The 16162-nt window shown below is 41.2% G+C and overlaps 1 protein-coding gene across 6 annotated transcripts in view; it reads left to right on the top strand.

Annotated features, from left to right (window-relative positions):
• The window catches only part of CNBP (CCHC-type zinc finger nucleic acid binding protein), a 67317-nt gene that overhangs the window by 42979 nt on the left and 8176 nt on the right, over positions 1 to 16162 (top strand). For 2 of the 6 annotated variants that reach the window (XM_032412039.1, XM_032412035.1), the window contains exon 1: positions 12170 to 12345. The exons of 2 other annotated variants lie outside the window; for them this stretch is intronic. The gene's annotated coding sequence lies outside the window, so the exon portion shown is untranslated. Of the gene's footprint in view, positions 1 to 12169; positions 12346 to 16162 lie in introns of those variants that run through there. 2 more of the 6 variants (XM_032412040.1, XM_032412038.1) reach the window with 1 other exon arrangement.

Genomic DNA, 16162 nt, shown 5'->3' with positions numbered 1-16162 from the left:
GTCTTTCATTCCCCTGATTTATTCATTCCATAACTGGAAGCCTGTATCTCCTGCTCACCTTCACCTATTTTGTCCATCCCCTCACCCCCTCCCCTCTGGCAATCATCAGTGTGTTCTCTGTATTTATGGGTCTGTTTCTGCATTTTATTTGTTTTTGTTTTTAGATTCAATATATGATTGAAATCATGTGGTATTTGTCTTTCTCAGTCTGACTTATTTCACTTAGTATAAAACCCTCTAGGTCAGGGGCGCCTGAGTGGCTCAGTCGTTAAGCATCTGCCTTCGGCTCAGGTCATGATCCCAGGGTCCTGGGATCGAGCTCTGCATAGGGCTCCCTGCTCAGCAGGAAGCCTGCTTCTCCCTCTCCCACTCCGCCTGCTTGTGTTCCCTCTCTCGCTGTGTCTCTCTCTGTCAAATAAATAAATAAAATCTTTAAAAAAAAAACCCTCTAGGTCTGTCCCTGTTGTCACAAATGGCACAATCTTATCCTTTTTTATGGCTGCGTAATATTATATATATTGCTTATATATGCATAATATTTTTTATATACATAAATATATATATAAATATCTCACATTGTCTTTATCCATTCTTCTATCAATGGACACTTAGGTTACTTCCATATCTTGGGTATTGTAAACAATGCTGCAATAAACATAGGGGTGCACAGATCTTTCAAATAAATGTTTTCTTTTTCTTTGATATATACCCAGTAGTGGAATTATTGGATCATACGGTATTTCTATTTTTAATTTTTTGAAGCAACTCCATACTGTTTTCCACAGTGGCTGCACCGATTTACATTCCTATCAACAGTGTAAGAGAGGATTCCCTTTTCTTCACATCCTCACCAAGACTTGTTATTTCTTACCTTTTTGTTTTTAGCCATTCTGACAGGTGTAAGGTGATATCTCATTGTGGTTTTTATTTGTATTTCCCTGATGATGAGTGATGTTGAGCATCTTTTCATGTGTCTGTTAGTCATCTGTAGGTTTTTTTGGAAAAATGTCTATTCAGGTCCTCTGCCTGTTTTTTATTTTTTTTAAGACTTTATTTGAGAGAGAGAGAACGAGTGGTGGGGAGGGGCAGAGGGAGAGAGAGAGAAGCAGACTCCCTGCTGAGCAGGAAGCCTGATGCAGGGCTCCATCCCAGGACCCAGAGATCATGACCTGAGATGAAGTCAGATGCTTAACTGACTGAGCCACCCAGGTATCCCCCCTGCCTGTTTTTTAATTGGATCATTTTGTGTGTGTGTGTTGAGTTGTATAAGTTCTTTATATATTTTGAATATTAACCCTTTATCAGATATGTCATTTGCAAATATCTTCTCCCATTCAGTAGGTTGTTTTTTTGTTTTGTTGATTGTCCTTTACTGTGCAAAGCCTTTTCATTTTGATGTATTCCTAATAGTTTATTTTGCTTTTGTTTTCCTTGCCTCAGAAGACCTATCTAGAAAAATGTTGCTGTGGCTGATATCAGAGAAATTACTGGCTATGCTCTCTTCTAGGATATTTTTTCAGGACTCACATGTAGGTTTTTTAATCCATTTTGAGTTTATTTTTGTGTATGGTGTTAGAAAATGGTTCAGCTTCATTCTTTTACCTGTCGCTGTCCAGTTTTTCCAGCACCATTTATTGAAGAGACTGTTTTTTCTTCATTGTACATTCTTGCCTCCTTTGTCCTAGATTAATTGACCATATAATCATAGGCTTATTTCTGGGCTCTCTATTCTATTGGATTGATCTTTGTGTCTATTTTTGGGCCAGTACTGTAGTGTTTTGATTACAGCTTTGTAGTGTATCTTGAAATCTGGAATTGTGATACCTCTAGCTTTGTTCTTCTTTCTCAAGATTGCTTTGGCTATTTGGGGTCTTTTGTGCTTCCATACAAATTTTAGTATTATTTGTTCTAGTTCTGTGAAAAATGCTATTGGTATTTTGGTAGGAATTGCATTGAATCTGTAGATTGTTTTGGGTAATATGGGCATTTTAACAGTATTAATTCTTCCAATCCATGAACATGGAATGTCTTTCCATTTGTTTGTGTCATCTTCAATTTCTTTCATTGATGTTTTATAGTTTTTAGTGTACAGGTCTTCCACCTTTGGTTAAGTTTATTCCTAGATATTTTATTCTTTATGGTGCACTTGTAAATGGTATTGTTTTCTTAATTTCTTTTTTTAAAAGATTTTTTTTAAAGATTTTATTTATTTATTTGGCAGAGAGAGAACACAAGTAGGCAGAGCAGCAGGCAGAGGGAGAAGCAGGCTCTCCGCAGAGCAGGGAGCCTGATGCAGGGCTTGATCCCAGGACCCTGGGATCATGACCTGAGCCAAAGGCAGACGCTTAACCGACTGAGCCACCCAGGCGCCCCTAAAAGATTTTATTTTTAAGCAATCTCTGCACCCAAGCAATCTCTGCACCCACAACCCTGAGACCAAAAGTCACATACTCCACCAACTGAGCCAGCCAGTAGCCCCATTTTCTTAGAATTTTTAAAAAAGATTTTATTTATTTATTTATTTATTTGAGAGAGAGAGCGTGAGAGAGAGAGATCATGAGCAGGGGGGAAAGGTAGAGGCAGAAGCCGACTCCCCACTGAACAGGAGCCCAATGAGGGACTCAATCCCAGGACCCTGAGATCATGACCTGAGCTGAAGGCAGATGCTTAACCAACTGAGCCACCCAGGTGCCCCAATTTCTTTTTTCTTTAATACTTATTTTATTTAGGGGCGCCTGGGTGGCTCAGTCGTTAGGCGTCTGCCTTTGGCTCAGGTCATGATCCCAGGGTCTGGGATCGAGCCCCGCATCAGGCTCCCTGCTGTGCGGGAAGCCTGCTTCTCCCTCCCCCACTTCCCCTGCTTATGCTCACTCTCTCGCTGTCTCTCTCTCTCTCTCTGTCAAATAAATAAATAAAATATTTAAAAAAATACTTATTTATTTGAGAGAGAGAAAGAGAGAGCGAGTGAGCAGGGGAAAAGGGCAGAGGGAGAGGGAGAGAAATCTCAAGCAGACTTCCTGCTGAGCACAGAGCCTGAGGTGGGGCTTGATCCCAGGACCCTGAGATCATGACCTGAGCAGAAATCAAGAGTCAGCCACCTAACTGACTGAGCCACCCAGGTGCCCCTCATTTTCTTAATTTATAAGAGGAAACTTTTGGAAGCAACCTAAATGTACATTAAGGGATGAATAGATAAAGAAAATGTGGTGTATATGTACAACAGAATATTATTCAACCATATAAAGGAAGGAAATCCTGCAATTTGTGACAACATGGATGGACCTTGAAGGCATTATGCTAAGTGAGATAAGTCAGACAAAGAATACAAATACTATCTGATCTCACTTATATATGGAATCTAAAAAAACAAACAAAAAAACCATATGTAAACACAAACAAAAAAAATAGAAGCTCATAGATACAGAGAACAGGTTGGTGGTTGCCAGAGGCAGAGGGAGGGGAGTAGGTGAAGTAGGTGAAGGGGATCAAAAGGTACAAACTTCCAGTAATTAAATAAGTCCCAAGGGAATAATGTACAGCATGGTGACTGTAGTGAATAATACTGTATTGTATATCTGAAAGTTGCTAAGAGAGCAAATCTTAAAAGTTTTCATAATGAGAAAAAAATTTGTAACTATGTATGGTGATATAATGTTAAATAGATTTATTGTGGGGATCATTTTTCAATATATACAAATATGAAATCATTATATTGTTACACCTGAAACTAATATGTTTTTTTAAATCAATTTTATCTTTTTTAAAAAATATTTTATTTATTTATTTGAGAGAGAGAGAGCACGAGCGGAGGGGGGGTATGGAGAGCAGAGGGAGAGGGAGAAGCAGACTCCCCACTGAGCAGGGAACCTGACACGGGGTTCCATCCCAGGACCCTGAGATCATGACCTGAGCTGAAGGCAGACGCTTAACTTACTAAGCCACCTAGGCGCCCCTTTATCAATTTTATCTTGATTAAAAATGCCCAAAATCTGCAACTTACTCTCAGCTGCCTCAGCAATAAAATAAAATATGTATGTGTATATGTGAACAAAAGAGGAAATTTGATTACACAAATGAGAAAACAGTATAACTTGTCTATTATGTTTTCACAATAAAATGATAATGTTCTGGATGATCACTTGGACCTATGCTCTCCTCATTAAGAAATATTAAATACAGTGTTGTAGAGTTAAAAACTGGTAAGCACCAAACTGGGACTTTTCCTTTGAGACAGATAGAAGGCTTGAAAGAACTTGAAATTAGACTTTATTACCATATGATGTAACTTTAGTTGATGCCCTGCCATATACCACCTGAAAGCATTGCATGCCTCCCACCCTGTGAAAAACACTAGGTTAGGAGGCTAATGCCTCCTACTTAAATATATAGATCTTACCTAGAGAAGTTATGCTTGAATCTATGAGGTTTCTTTTTTTTAAAAGATTTTATTTATTTATTTGAGAGAGATCGAGCATGAGCAGGGGGAGGGGCAGAGGGAGAGGGAGAAGCAAACTCCCCACTGAGCAGGGAGCCTGACGCGGGGCTTGATCCCAGGACCCTGGGATCATGACCTGAGCTGAAGGCAGACGCTTCACCGACTGAGCCACCCAGGTGTCCCATTAGGTTTCTGTAAGAACTTAAAGAAGTGAAAATACCCTGGATGGTGTGGCACATAATAATCTCTCTATAAATGCTGGTTGAATGTTTATGTGCCAACTATAAGGTGCTATGTAAATGAAGTTATTATTAACCTAGCATGCGTTGGTTGATAAAATGATAGTCTCTGATAGAGCAGGGCATGTCAGTGTTGACGAGAGAAGGAAGCTGGCTCTGGCTGACTCAGGAAATCACTAGGAAACTAGATGTGTGTCAGAAAGGAAGAAAATAGGAAGCACAGGAAAAATCCCATTAACCACCCCCTTTAGTATAGTCCAGAGCTGTGTTTGAATTCTGTGCCACCCAAAGCAAACTTCATTTTGGATAAATCTTCAGCATCAGAAGTTTTAGAGTCAGTGTTAGTCCCCTGAGAACTTTTATTGCATCGAGTAGGGAAGCCAACATCTAAATAAAGGAAAAAAATTACTTCCAGTCATTCTTCAAATGCAATAGAAATATTATCATTGCCTATTCACATGTCCAAGATATTGTCTTTATATGTTTTAAATCAGTGTGGAAAAGGAATTTCATGCCTTAAATGTGTCAGAAACTGATCTTAATATTTTACCTTGGTAAAACATTTGGGAATTTGTGAAGCATTTTCCATTTAAATACTTTATTTATTTATTTATGGTTTTATTTATTTATTTGACAGAAAGAGAGAGAGAGCACAAGCAGGGGGAGCAGGAGAGGGAGATGCAGGCTCCCTGATGAGCAAGGAGCCCGATGAGGGGCTCAATCCCCACCACTGCCCTTTGAAAATATCCAAAGCCTCTTTTCTTTAACATTTATTTGTTTGTTTTAGAGATGGGGTTGGGGGAGTTAGGGAGAGGGATAGAAAGAATCTCAAGCAGGCTCCACATCAGAGTGGGGCTCGATCTCATGACCCTGAGATCACAACCTGAACCGAAATCAAGAGTCGGACGCTTAACCGACTAAGCCACCCAGACGCCCCTAACATTTATTTGTATAGCATAGGTATAAATTTCATGCTCCTAGAAATCCTGGTACTCTCCTTTATGGTTTTTTTTTTCCTGTGGTTTGAGGGGAAACTTTGCATATCAGTTTCCTCACAGGCAATCCACATGAACAATTGCAATGTTCTTATAAATAAACTAGTCAAGATAATTTTGGCCAATGAATGTTTTATAAGGTAATTTATTGAAATGAGAGCTAAATTTGGAATTGTTAATTTAGCTATGCAGACTGTTCACTGTAAGCGCCACGCCCCAGCCGGGACTCTGCAGAAGGGAAAGACAACTCACTGAGCTCAGAAGGACGGTACTGGCCGTGCCAGCCCGTACAATCCACAGCTTTATGGCTAGGATTCCAGAAGCGTGGTTTCCCCTTCAGTCAAAGGAGAAAGGATAGCAGCTGAGCAGAAAAGAAAGTTAGAAAAGCCTCACTATTACCTGAAATTGCACTGGTTTTGGTTTGTCCAAACGCTATTTCCCCTTTCAAAGTCACTTTGTGAGCATTGACCATACCAGAATGATCAGCATTCTCTATGGCTGGCTGAAGGGTGAGTCAGGATTCTAAATTCTGGCTGCAGTGCTAGAGAAAATGGAAACACCAGTGGAGGAGGACATCATGATGTCAGCAGTTTCCGAGGGCTGATTAAAATGCTGAAAATCATGGTTTTGTGATGCAATAAATGCATCTGAATGCCCTCCCCCAAAATGAGGCAAAGGGTTTGATAAAAGCAAATCTAAGGACTACGTGGCATTTGCTCTCAAGCAGGCAGAAATTTTGATATGCTCTGCCTAGCGTTCAACATGACACCATTAAAGCATATTGTTGGCATTTAACAGATGCAAAGGAGGTGCTACAAAGTGTGGGGGTTGCAGTAGTCTCCCTAAACTCTTGGTGGGTAGCCCTGAGTGACATTTCCTGAATGAAATCACTCTGTCTCTTCATCAATGATCCAAATCCAATTTTCAGGAATTCTTTATCCATTTCTAAACTTTACATCACACTGAGAAACAATGATCACCAAAATGTCAACACGTACAATTTTATATAACTTACAAAGGATTGTTATCCCGAACATATAAAGAATGCTTTCATATCCGGAAGAAAAAGGCAAACAACAAAATACACAAAGTGAGCAAAATCAGCCCTTCTCAAAAGAGGAAACCTGAAGAGCCTACAAATATATGAAAAGATGATCAACCTCACTGGTAATGTGGGAAATGTTAACTGAAAAATGAAATGCCAAATGAAAGTGTGTTTACACAGACCTGCACACACATGTTCATAGCAACTTTATTTGTAATAGCCCCAAATTAGAAACAGTAGTCCTTCCATGGATGTTGGTTAAACTGTGGTTTATCCATACCGTGGAATGCTACTCAGTAGTAAAGGAAAAAACTGTTTGATGCGCACAACAACTCCCATGAATCTCCAGGCCGTTATGCTCAATGAAACAAAAGCCAATCCCAAAAGGTTACATACTGCACAATTCCATTTATATAACTTTTAAAAAATTTATATATAACATTTTTGGGGTGCCTGGGTGGCTCAGTCAGTTAAAGCAGCCAACTCCTGATTTCGGCTCAGGTCATGACCTCAGGGTCCTGGGATTGAGCCTTGTCGGGCTCCATGCTCAGCAGGGAGCCTGCTTCTCTCTCTTCCTCTCCCGGTGCCCCCCCCCCCCCCGCTCGCACTCTCTCTCTCTCAAATAAATAAATCTTTAAAAATTTTATATATAGTACTAAATGGACCACTGGGTGTTATACGCAAACAATGAATCATGGGACACTACATCAAACACTAATGATGTAATGAATGGTGATTAACATAACATAATAAATTTTTTAAAAAAATTATTAATCCAAAAAAATTTTTGTATATAATATTTTTTAAAGTTTACTTATTTATTTTTTTAATAATCTCTACACCCAACCTGGGACTCAAGAATCACATGCTCCTCCAACTGACCCAGCCAGGCGCTCCTATATATAACATTTTTGAAAGGACATTTTGGAAATGAAGAACAGGAATTAGGGTGGAGGGGAAGAGTGGGAAGGAAGTAGGTGTTGGTATAAAGGGGCAACAGGAGTGAATCTTATGATGTTGAAGGTATTCTGTATCTTGAGTACGTAGGTGATTACACAGACCTACCTACATAATAGATTCAGTTGTATAGAACTGCACACACACACACACACACAGAGTACAAGTAAAATGGGGAAATTTGAACAAAACCAGTGGACTGTATCAATTTTACTATCGTGGTTGTAACATTATACTATATATATATATATTTTTAAAGATTTTATTTATTTATTTGACAGAGAGATAGAGAGCACAAGTAGATTAGGCTAAATACTCCTTTAGATGTTAGATTCTAATTCACCCATTTATATAGTACTTGTTTTTCAATCTAATCTTGAAAAGTCAATTACACTATTTTTGTAGATTTGAGAGCCAGATGATCATATTTTTAATGCTCTCTCAAAAAACAATTTAAGACATTTTGTAATTTGCCATTCACTACCTATTTTAAAGTTTAAATAATGAAGATGATCCATATGAAGTTACTTTTTTAAATGAATGCATCTGCTTTTCTTTTAAGAACAAAAATGGGTGGTTTTACTTTGAACCTTTAAAAACTATTTGCAAATGATGTTCTTCTCTTACCAGTTATTTTGCAGAAGTAGAGGTAGTTTCAATTTGAGGTCATAGAGGAGAAAGCCAACTGATGGAATGCTCACGAAATCATTAGTCAGTGTTTCATATTTTCCTTATCATCTGTTAGTATTCCCTATACTGTTACTTTAAGGAGTCAATAGGAAATTGTAGGATTAGGTTTCAATAACTACTGGGAGGCCGGAAGCATTGTGTTTAAGCACTTAGGCTGCTTCTGTTTGAAGCCTGCCCTGTCATTTATTCACTCTCTGACCTTTGGCAGAATACTTGAATTCTCTGGAATTTTATTTCCTCATGGGGATAATAAAAGTACATATCTCATAGAGGTTTTGTGTAACCTTATAAAGAGGCTATAAACAATGACTGGCATATAATAAGCACTCCATAATAATAACAAAAATAATAGATAACACTTTAATAGTAATTATGCCAGGCCTTGTTAAAGAACTTTACATATACTATTAGCTATTATTAGTATAACTGATTCCTATTTCAGGATTTAGTTTAGTAAACTATGTTTTAGCTTCACAAGCAGACAGGAGAGATGAAAACGATTTATGCTCCTTAAACTTATTTGCATATTTTCCAAGTCAAGTCACAGAGACTCTTTCCTGTAGGCAGAGAAAACAAGACATGGAAGGGTTTAGAAAGATATATACGATATCATCTCCATCGGACAGCAGAATTTAAGGCATGTACTATGCAGTTGGGCATTTTAGCGGAAATTAAGAGTTGGCAGGTATTGCTGCTCAACTGGTACTCATTTTAAGGAATCCTGAATCATGCTGAATCATAGCATTTTAGCTGATCCTCCCTCAGGACATTTAATATTTTCTTTTTTTTTTTTAAGATTTATTTATTTGAGAGAGCAAGAGTGAACACATGCAGGTAGAGGCAGACCCCCTACTGAGCAGGGAGCCTGATTCGGGGCTCGATCCCAGGACCCTGGGATCATGACCTGAGCAGAAGGCAGAAACTTAACCAACTGAGTCACCCAGGCACCCCCACTTAATACTTTCTTATGGCCCATTTCCTCTTGCAAGATCTTTAGGGGCAAGGTCTACATCTGAACTAGTCACTTTCATAACAGTCAACATTGCTGAGCACAAAAAGTGTGGGTAAGACTGAACACTGGAAGGGAGGAGGGGGAGAAAACACATTTATAGGGGAGGGACTCTTTCTTCATATATGATTGGCAGTTTATCTTTTGAGTGGCCTGGCTTTTTCCTTTCTTATTTTCAAACATCTCTAGTGAAATAGGTGTACCCAAGGGCATATCCAGACAACACAAACGAGTGTAGTTAAATTCTATCATAAACCTCGAGACAGAATGCCTCATGATCAATCTGGCTCTGTTAATAATAATAGTCATTACAGAAAGCTGGATGCCAGGTAGAGAAGAGCCATTACCTATTACTACTCCTAGAGCCAAGCAGCAAAAACCACATTATGTTTCCATTCCTTCCACTTAAGTCTTTTGAAACCTACATAATTATGTCCACTACCTGTTTCACACCCACCCTCTTTTTAAACAATTTTTTAACATTAGGAACATTCTGTCCCTGGGTCTATAATAGATATCAAACATTGTGGTTGGAATGATAAATAAAAATCAAGTAAAAAATAGGAATTGATGGTTACTATGACAATTTCACTAGTCTTCCTGGCATGGCTTGGATGCACCCAAGGTGGACTTCTCCATTTAGCCTCGTGCATTATACTGTCTCACTGTTGGGGCTTAGGAAATCACTACTTAAGTGTTTGCAGTTGCCACACTACTACTTAGCTGGAGATATAAAGATTAATCAGTTAGGAAGGGGAAATCTATAAAGCTGTGTAAGCTTCTTGGTAATAAAACTATATAAGCACAAAACAGTTTTATTATTGGTAACTCTGGTGTTATATAACAACACAGAAACTGCTAGGCAATTCAATCTTATTGGAAGTGGGACCCTTTCATGCTGAATTTTAAAATATTTTTACTTTAATTTTCTTGGTTAAAAAAAAACTTTAAAAAATCATTGGCCCTTGAGATAGTTCATTCACTCTTTGATAATTGATAATTGCTACCCTTCATTGAGCACTATGTTGAGCACAACCTGCTAAATGCACTACAATGATTAAGTAGAAGCTAGTGATTTGAATCCAGGTTTAATGCCTGATTCTCAACACCTGTGCTCTTAACCACTGTGCCTTCCCATGAACATGATTTTAGAAGTCATACAGCCTGGGGACTGGGAGGATTCAATGAGATGAGACCAAGGACAAAGGACACCTAAAATCTTCACAGCTACCCACCTAATTAATGCTACAAATAAGGACTGTTTATCACAGTTTTAACATCTTAATAGATCTGTACAATTTCAAGTAAGATGATCATTAAAGGAATGAAAAGTAAATTTCTGGGATATACCAGCCAACAACTTGGGCTGCATACTAACCTTGAGGAGCATATTAAGCTTAGTAGGAGACTACAGTAATTTCAAGGCTTTTAGAGCTCAAGAGACTGAGGGGTGCTTCTATTTTTTTCCTGTTTCTAACAAAAGCGGTTTCAAGATGGTACACACAATTCTTTTTTTTTAATTTATTTTTTTTTACAGATAGAGACAGAGAGAGAGGGAACACAAGCAGGGGGAGTGGGAGAGGGAGAAGCAGGCTTTCTGCTGAGCAGGGAGCCCGATGCGGGGCTCGATCCCAGTACCCTGGGATCATGACCTGAGCCGAAGGCAGACGCTTAACGACTGAGCCACCCAGGCGCCCCGGTACACACAATTCTTAAAAATTTTAGTTCAGGGGGCGCCTGGGTGGCTCAGCCGTTGGGCATCTGCCTTCGGCTCGGGTCATGATCCCAGAGTCCTGGGATCGAGCCCCACGTCGGGCTCCCTGCTCAGCGGGAAGCCTGCTTCTCCCTCTGCCTCTGCTTGTGGTTCCCTCTCTCGATATCTCTGTCAAATAAATAAAAATTTAAAAAAAATTTTTTTAGTTCATATTCAATAATTGTTTTCATCCTGAAATAGTATCTATGCTACATATCCGTATCTTTGGAGAAGATACCAAATCTCACCTCAAGGCCATTCCTGAACATGCTAGCCCAGGCCAGATGGCTCTCCTGGCATGCCGTGTTACCCCCTTAAGTCGCAGGGAATGTGACTCATCAATGTGCTAAACGGTCACAAGGTGTGTTGTGAGGCAGAGAAGTCTCAGGGCCATTCCTTCGCCATCTTCACACCCTCCGCAGGGCAGGTCCCTTTCCCTCATCGGGTACATTTTGTGAGGGGGAGGGATAGGGGGTTGGTGGTGGTGGTTTATCTGTTAAGAGGTTTAAGCCCCAGGGAGTTCCAGGCTCTGCCTACGCTCACACAAAAACCAAAACAAAACTTAGGGCCTCCGACCCACAGCCACAGCAACTTCTGTCACTTGGCAGCCGCGACTTTTCCCTAAACTGAGATGTGTGTTTTAGGAAACGTGTCCTAGCTCGGAAAGTCAGTTCGAACCAGAGGTCTCGGAGCAGACGCTTTTTTCTGAGCCCCAAAAGTGACAGGAATTTTCCCTGATCCCACGCTAATCACAGCCACTTCACTGAGACCCGCCCTCTGGCATCCCTCGTCGCCGGCTGCCGCGAGATATCACCAAGGGCGGGACACCCAAATTTCCCCCGGGTGGGGAGGGGCCTGGAATAAGCGGAAAGGGCCGGAGAAGGATTGGGGCCTGGGGTTCCGGGCGGGAAAGGCCGCGCGCGGGGCACGCTGGGAAAGGCCGCGGCGCGCGGAGGTAGAGGCCCGCCCCGCCCCGCGCCGCGCTCAAGCTGGGCGGCCTTCTTCGGGGGCGGCTCTGATTGGACGGCGGAGCTCCGCGTGCTGATTGGCCGCGTGGGCGAGGCGGAGGAGAGCCGTGCGCAGCGGCGTGTGTGGGGCCGTGTGCAGACCCGCGTGTGGCGCAGGCAAGGACCCTGAAAATAAACAGCCGCTATCTTGTGAGCCGCCTTTTCCGGGTCTGCGTCTGAGTCTCCGCCGCTGCGGGCCCGCTCAGACGCCGAAGGTGAGGTCCTAGAGCGGGGCCTGGGGTTGGGGGGAAGCCGCGGTGCGGGCTCTGGCCGAGGCGGACGGAGAGGTTGGGAGCGGTGAGGCGGCGATGGCGGCCGCACTCTGGCCTGCGCTGCTGCTGCGTCAGGCGGGAAACTCGGCTGCCACCGTCTCCTCAAGTCCAGGTTTCCGGCCTGCCGCAGTCAGGCGACCCTGCCCCCCTTCTTTCCGTCTTGGGAAGCTGGGTCGCCGCGCCTCGGGGCCTTTTCCACAGCCAAGGCCGCACCCCAGGCCGTAGCCTTATAGCAAAGGAGGCCCGGGCCCTTGGGACTGAGGCCCTGAGACTTCGAGGGTCGCGGAATGCGAGACGGAGGGTCCATTTGGCGGGAACTCATTGGAAGGAGGCTGTGGTGGGGAAAGGACCCTAGTGCGGTTGGGGGGGATGGGTTTGGGTATTTATGCAGGCCATGTGCTGGGGTAGTGGGCCCGGCGGGCCATGTGCCAAGGGTTCTGATGGGCTTAGAAAAGGGCCACTGAAGACGCGCTTGGGTTTAGAGTGGTGGGATACTCCGCCAGAAGGCCTGAGAATCCCGAAATTCGTACTCTTACATACTTGATAGCTTCCCGATTCTTGAATTTTTATCGTGGTTCAAATGCTAAGTTACTTCTCTTAACGTTGCAATTCGAAAAGAGGCAGATAGGTCTCGCTTTCCGTGAATCAACGAAATCCAGTCGTTTCATGGATTAATTAAATACAATTTAATTTTAAAATGAGACGTGAAAGTTAATGAGCCAGCCCCCATGTAGATATTCCAAATGTGAAAACCTATTTTAGGACGACGTAGTTGCCCACATTTGGGTTTGGGTGTTGATTTTATTATGGGTAAGGCGTATGCTTGTTGCCACATGTTAACCACATGGCCTCAGCCACAGGGCACTTCCAAAGGAAGTGACTACATCTGGTCTTGGAGGTCTTAGAAAAAGAAAATACTGCTCAGTAGTCATTTGTGACTTGGGATAGTGTGTTTCAGTCATTATCCAGAAAGACCCACAGAGAGGGTAAGAAGCAGAGTCTGGATTATTTTACATCCTCCTCATACCCCAAGTTAAACAAGTTTGTGTGTGTTTTATTTTAAAGGTTTTCTTCTTTTCCTATTGTTTGACACAATTTTTGAGAGAAACATAACCAGTTAATTCTGCATGGACAAGTTACCTTAAATTAAAATAGCAGCTTTGTTACTCTTGCTCAAGTACTATAAATTGCATATATGGTTTTGAGGGGTTTTAAAAGATGTAGGAGATGAAATTCCTACCTCTTAGGCTTTTTTTTTTCCCCCTTCTGCGAAGCATCATTTTCAAATGCTTAAAAATTACTCTGATCATGGTTTAATCAAACCTCTACAAATGCCACGTACATAGGTACATGCTGTGTTTAGCTTGTTCAGCCTGATTCTTGTCTACAAGAGTTCTCTACTGGAATATAAAAAGAATATTAGATTCCCAAGGGCTGAAATAAGGACTTAAAATTTTTTCCAAATCGCAGCTCTTGGCAACAGTTTTTTTTTTTTTTTTTTAAACCTAACAGTATATGTTTGTGTACTTAGCCGCATATGTCACATTAGAAAACTTGGGTAAGTCTTAGCAACCTAAACGTCCACATTTTCATACTGATGAGAGATGATGTGTTTGAAACAAATGTGGAGTCTCTGTAAAATATTTTGAGCCAAATCAATGGAAGACCAAAGGGCATTAATTACACTAGCATTTGAACTGGAACAGGCAGAGTGATCTCTTCTTTAAGGTATTATAAATGGGTTTTGTAGGTGGTTTTATGACTTTTTGGATTATTTTTGCCTTTTATAAAAAAAATCTAGTAACATCTGCATACATGGGAAGTTACCAAATTGGTGCTTAAAAGCAATAGAACCACAATTTGACTAATTGGAATGGTCTGTTGGCTAAGCACTTGACCACAAGAGAGATTTTGCCTTTTTTTTTTCTTGCAGGAGTGAGTTTTAAAAAATTGTTGGCTTCTTTCCTCTTCCTAGCCCTTTTGACAGTAAGTGGAGAGCCAGAAGACTGATGCCAGGGCATCCTGGCCTGCTATGTGGAGAATGCTCTTTCCCTACTGTCTCACGTAATAGAACTCTGATTCTGGCAGTGTCAGTTGCTGCTGCAGTAAGGCTATGCTATTGAGAATTCCAGTAAACTGTGCAGTTTACTGGAATTTACAACCATTTTCATGTTGTAAAAAACTGCTGGAATAATAAAGTGAGAGCTTGTGGCCACCAAAATGCAAGTTGTAAGTAGATAGAATGTCTTAATCAGTAGTATGAGAGTGTAGTATAGTGATCACCTGGAGTGGCTCCATAATTACAAATGAGGCTGTTAACTAGTGAAATCAGTTGCCAGTCTTTGGATCTGTGGTGACACTCCTCTAAGTTCTACCACAAAGAAGGTTAAGAAAATCTTTCTTGGCTTGAAATTCAGGAAAGCTGTGTGATGGTATACTGTGAATAAATTTATATATGGCTGTGGATTTTTAAAAGGTTGATCAGTTCTAGTTTCTGTTTATCTAAAGACAACAAATACTTTTGTCATTATAAAGTAACTTGTTTTATATGGTCTCAGATCTTCAGTCTCCTTATCAGTAAAATGGGAACAAGAATACATAACTTGCAGGGTTGTAAGGATTACAGGTAACATGTTTATTAACCTTTGAGTCATAGTAGATATTTAGTTATTAAAACCTTAAAACCTGTCGGGGGTAATCAGGGCAGGAACCAGGATAAGAACCCAGAATCGCTCCCAGTATTACACTCTGGTCTCCTTTATTCTGGTCAGAATGCAGGTAATGTACAGTGTAACTTGCTTCCTTCCCTGCTGTCTGTAGTTTATTTATTTAACAATAGTCTGAAGTGTTTCAGTACCATGTTGGAACACTAAACTGATTTAAAAGTATAATGATGGGGGGCGCGCCTGGGTTGCTCAGTCGTTAAGCGTCTGCCTTCAGCTCAGGTCATGATCCCAGGGTCCTGGGATCGAGCCCCGCATCCGGCTCCCTGCTTGGCGGGAAGCCTGCTTCTCCCACTCCCCCTGCTTGTCTTCCTCTCTCGTTGTGTCTCTCTTTGTCAAATAAATAAAATTTTTTTTAAAAAAAGTATAATGATGGGGGCGCCTGGGTGGTTCAGTCATTAAGCGTCTGCCTTCGGCTCAGGTCATGATCCCAGGTTTCTGGGATCGAGCCCCACGTCGGGCTCTCTGCTCAGCTAGAAGCCTGCCTCTCCCTCTCCCACTCCCCCTGCTTGTGTTCCCTCTCTCTCTGTCTCTCTGTCAAATAAATAAATAAAATCTTTAAAAATATATATATATAATGATGAGTGAGTACATTCATGGGGGGGCCAAAAGCGCCCCTGTGGTCTGGATATAGTTAGGTCAGCAATATGGATGAGTCAGGGGTAACCCTAAACTTGAGGGAAATAACTAGAAATACAGTAAATGTGAATACACACATACACAGAGCTATGTTAGGAAAACCATATAAAACAATAAAGATAGCCAGATCCACATCATACTTTGTTGCCCCCCCCCCACTTGCCTGTCACTACTTACTTTAAATAGGTTTATAGCCAGAGTTAGGGTCTTATTCATTGGAACTCACATTGTTAGTCTTGATGGTGTCCTGTTAAGATTTTAGTAGTTCACTGGCCTTGTTCTTAGTATCAAAAATGTGGAACAATTACATTGATGAAGACAAGTTAGTATAACCAATAATGTTTTGGTTTCAATTCCAGAATTTAAGCCTAGATGAGTATAAAATAGTTGGACCTCTT

The sequence above is a fragment of the Phoca vitulina genome, unplaced genomic scaffold, assembly GCF_004348235.1.
Source record: "Phoca vitulina isolate PV1807 unplaced genomic scaffold, GSC_HSeal_1.0 scaffold13, whole genome shotgun sequence".
Taxonomy (NCBI): domain Eukaryota; kingdom Metazoa; phylum Chordata; class Mammalia; order Carnivora; family Phocidae; genus Phoca; species Phoca vitulina.
Note: the sequence above shows the minus strand (reverse complement) of the source record. Positions and strands in the feature narration are given on the sequence as shown.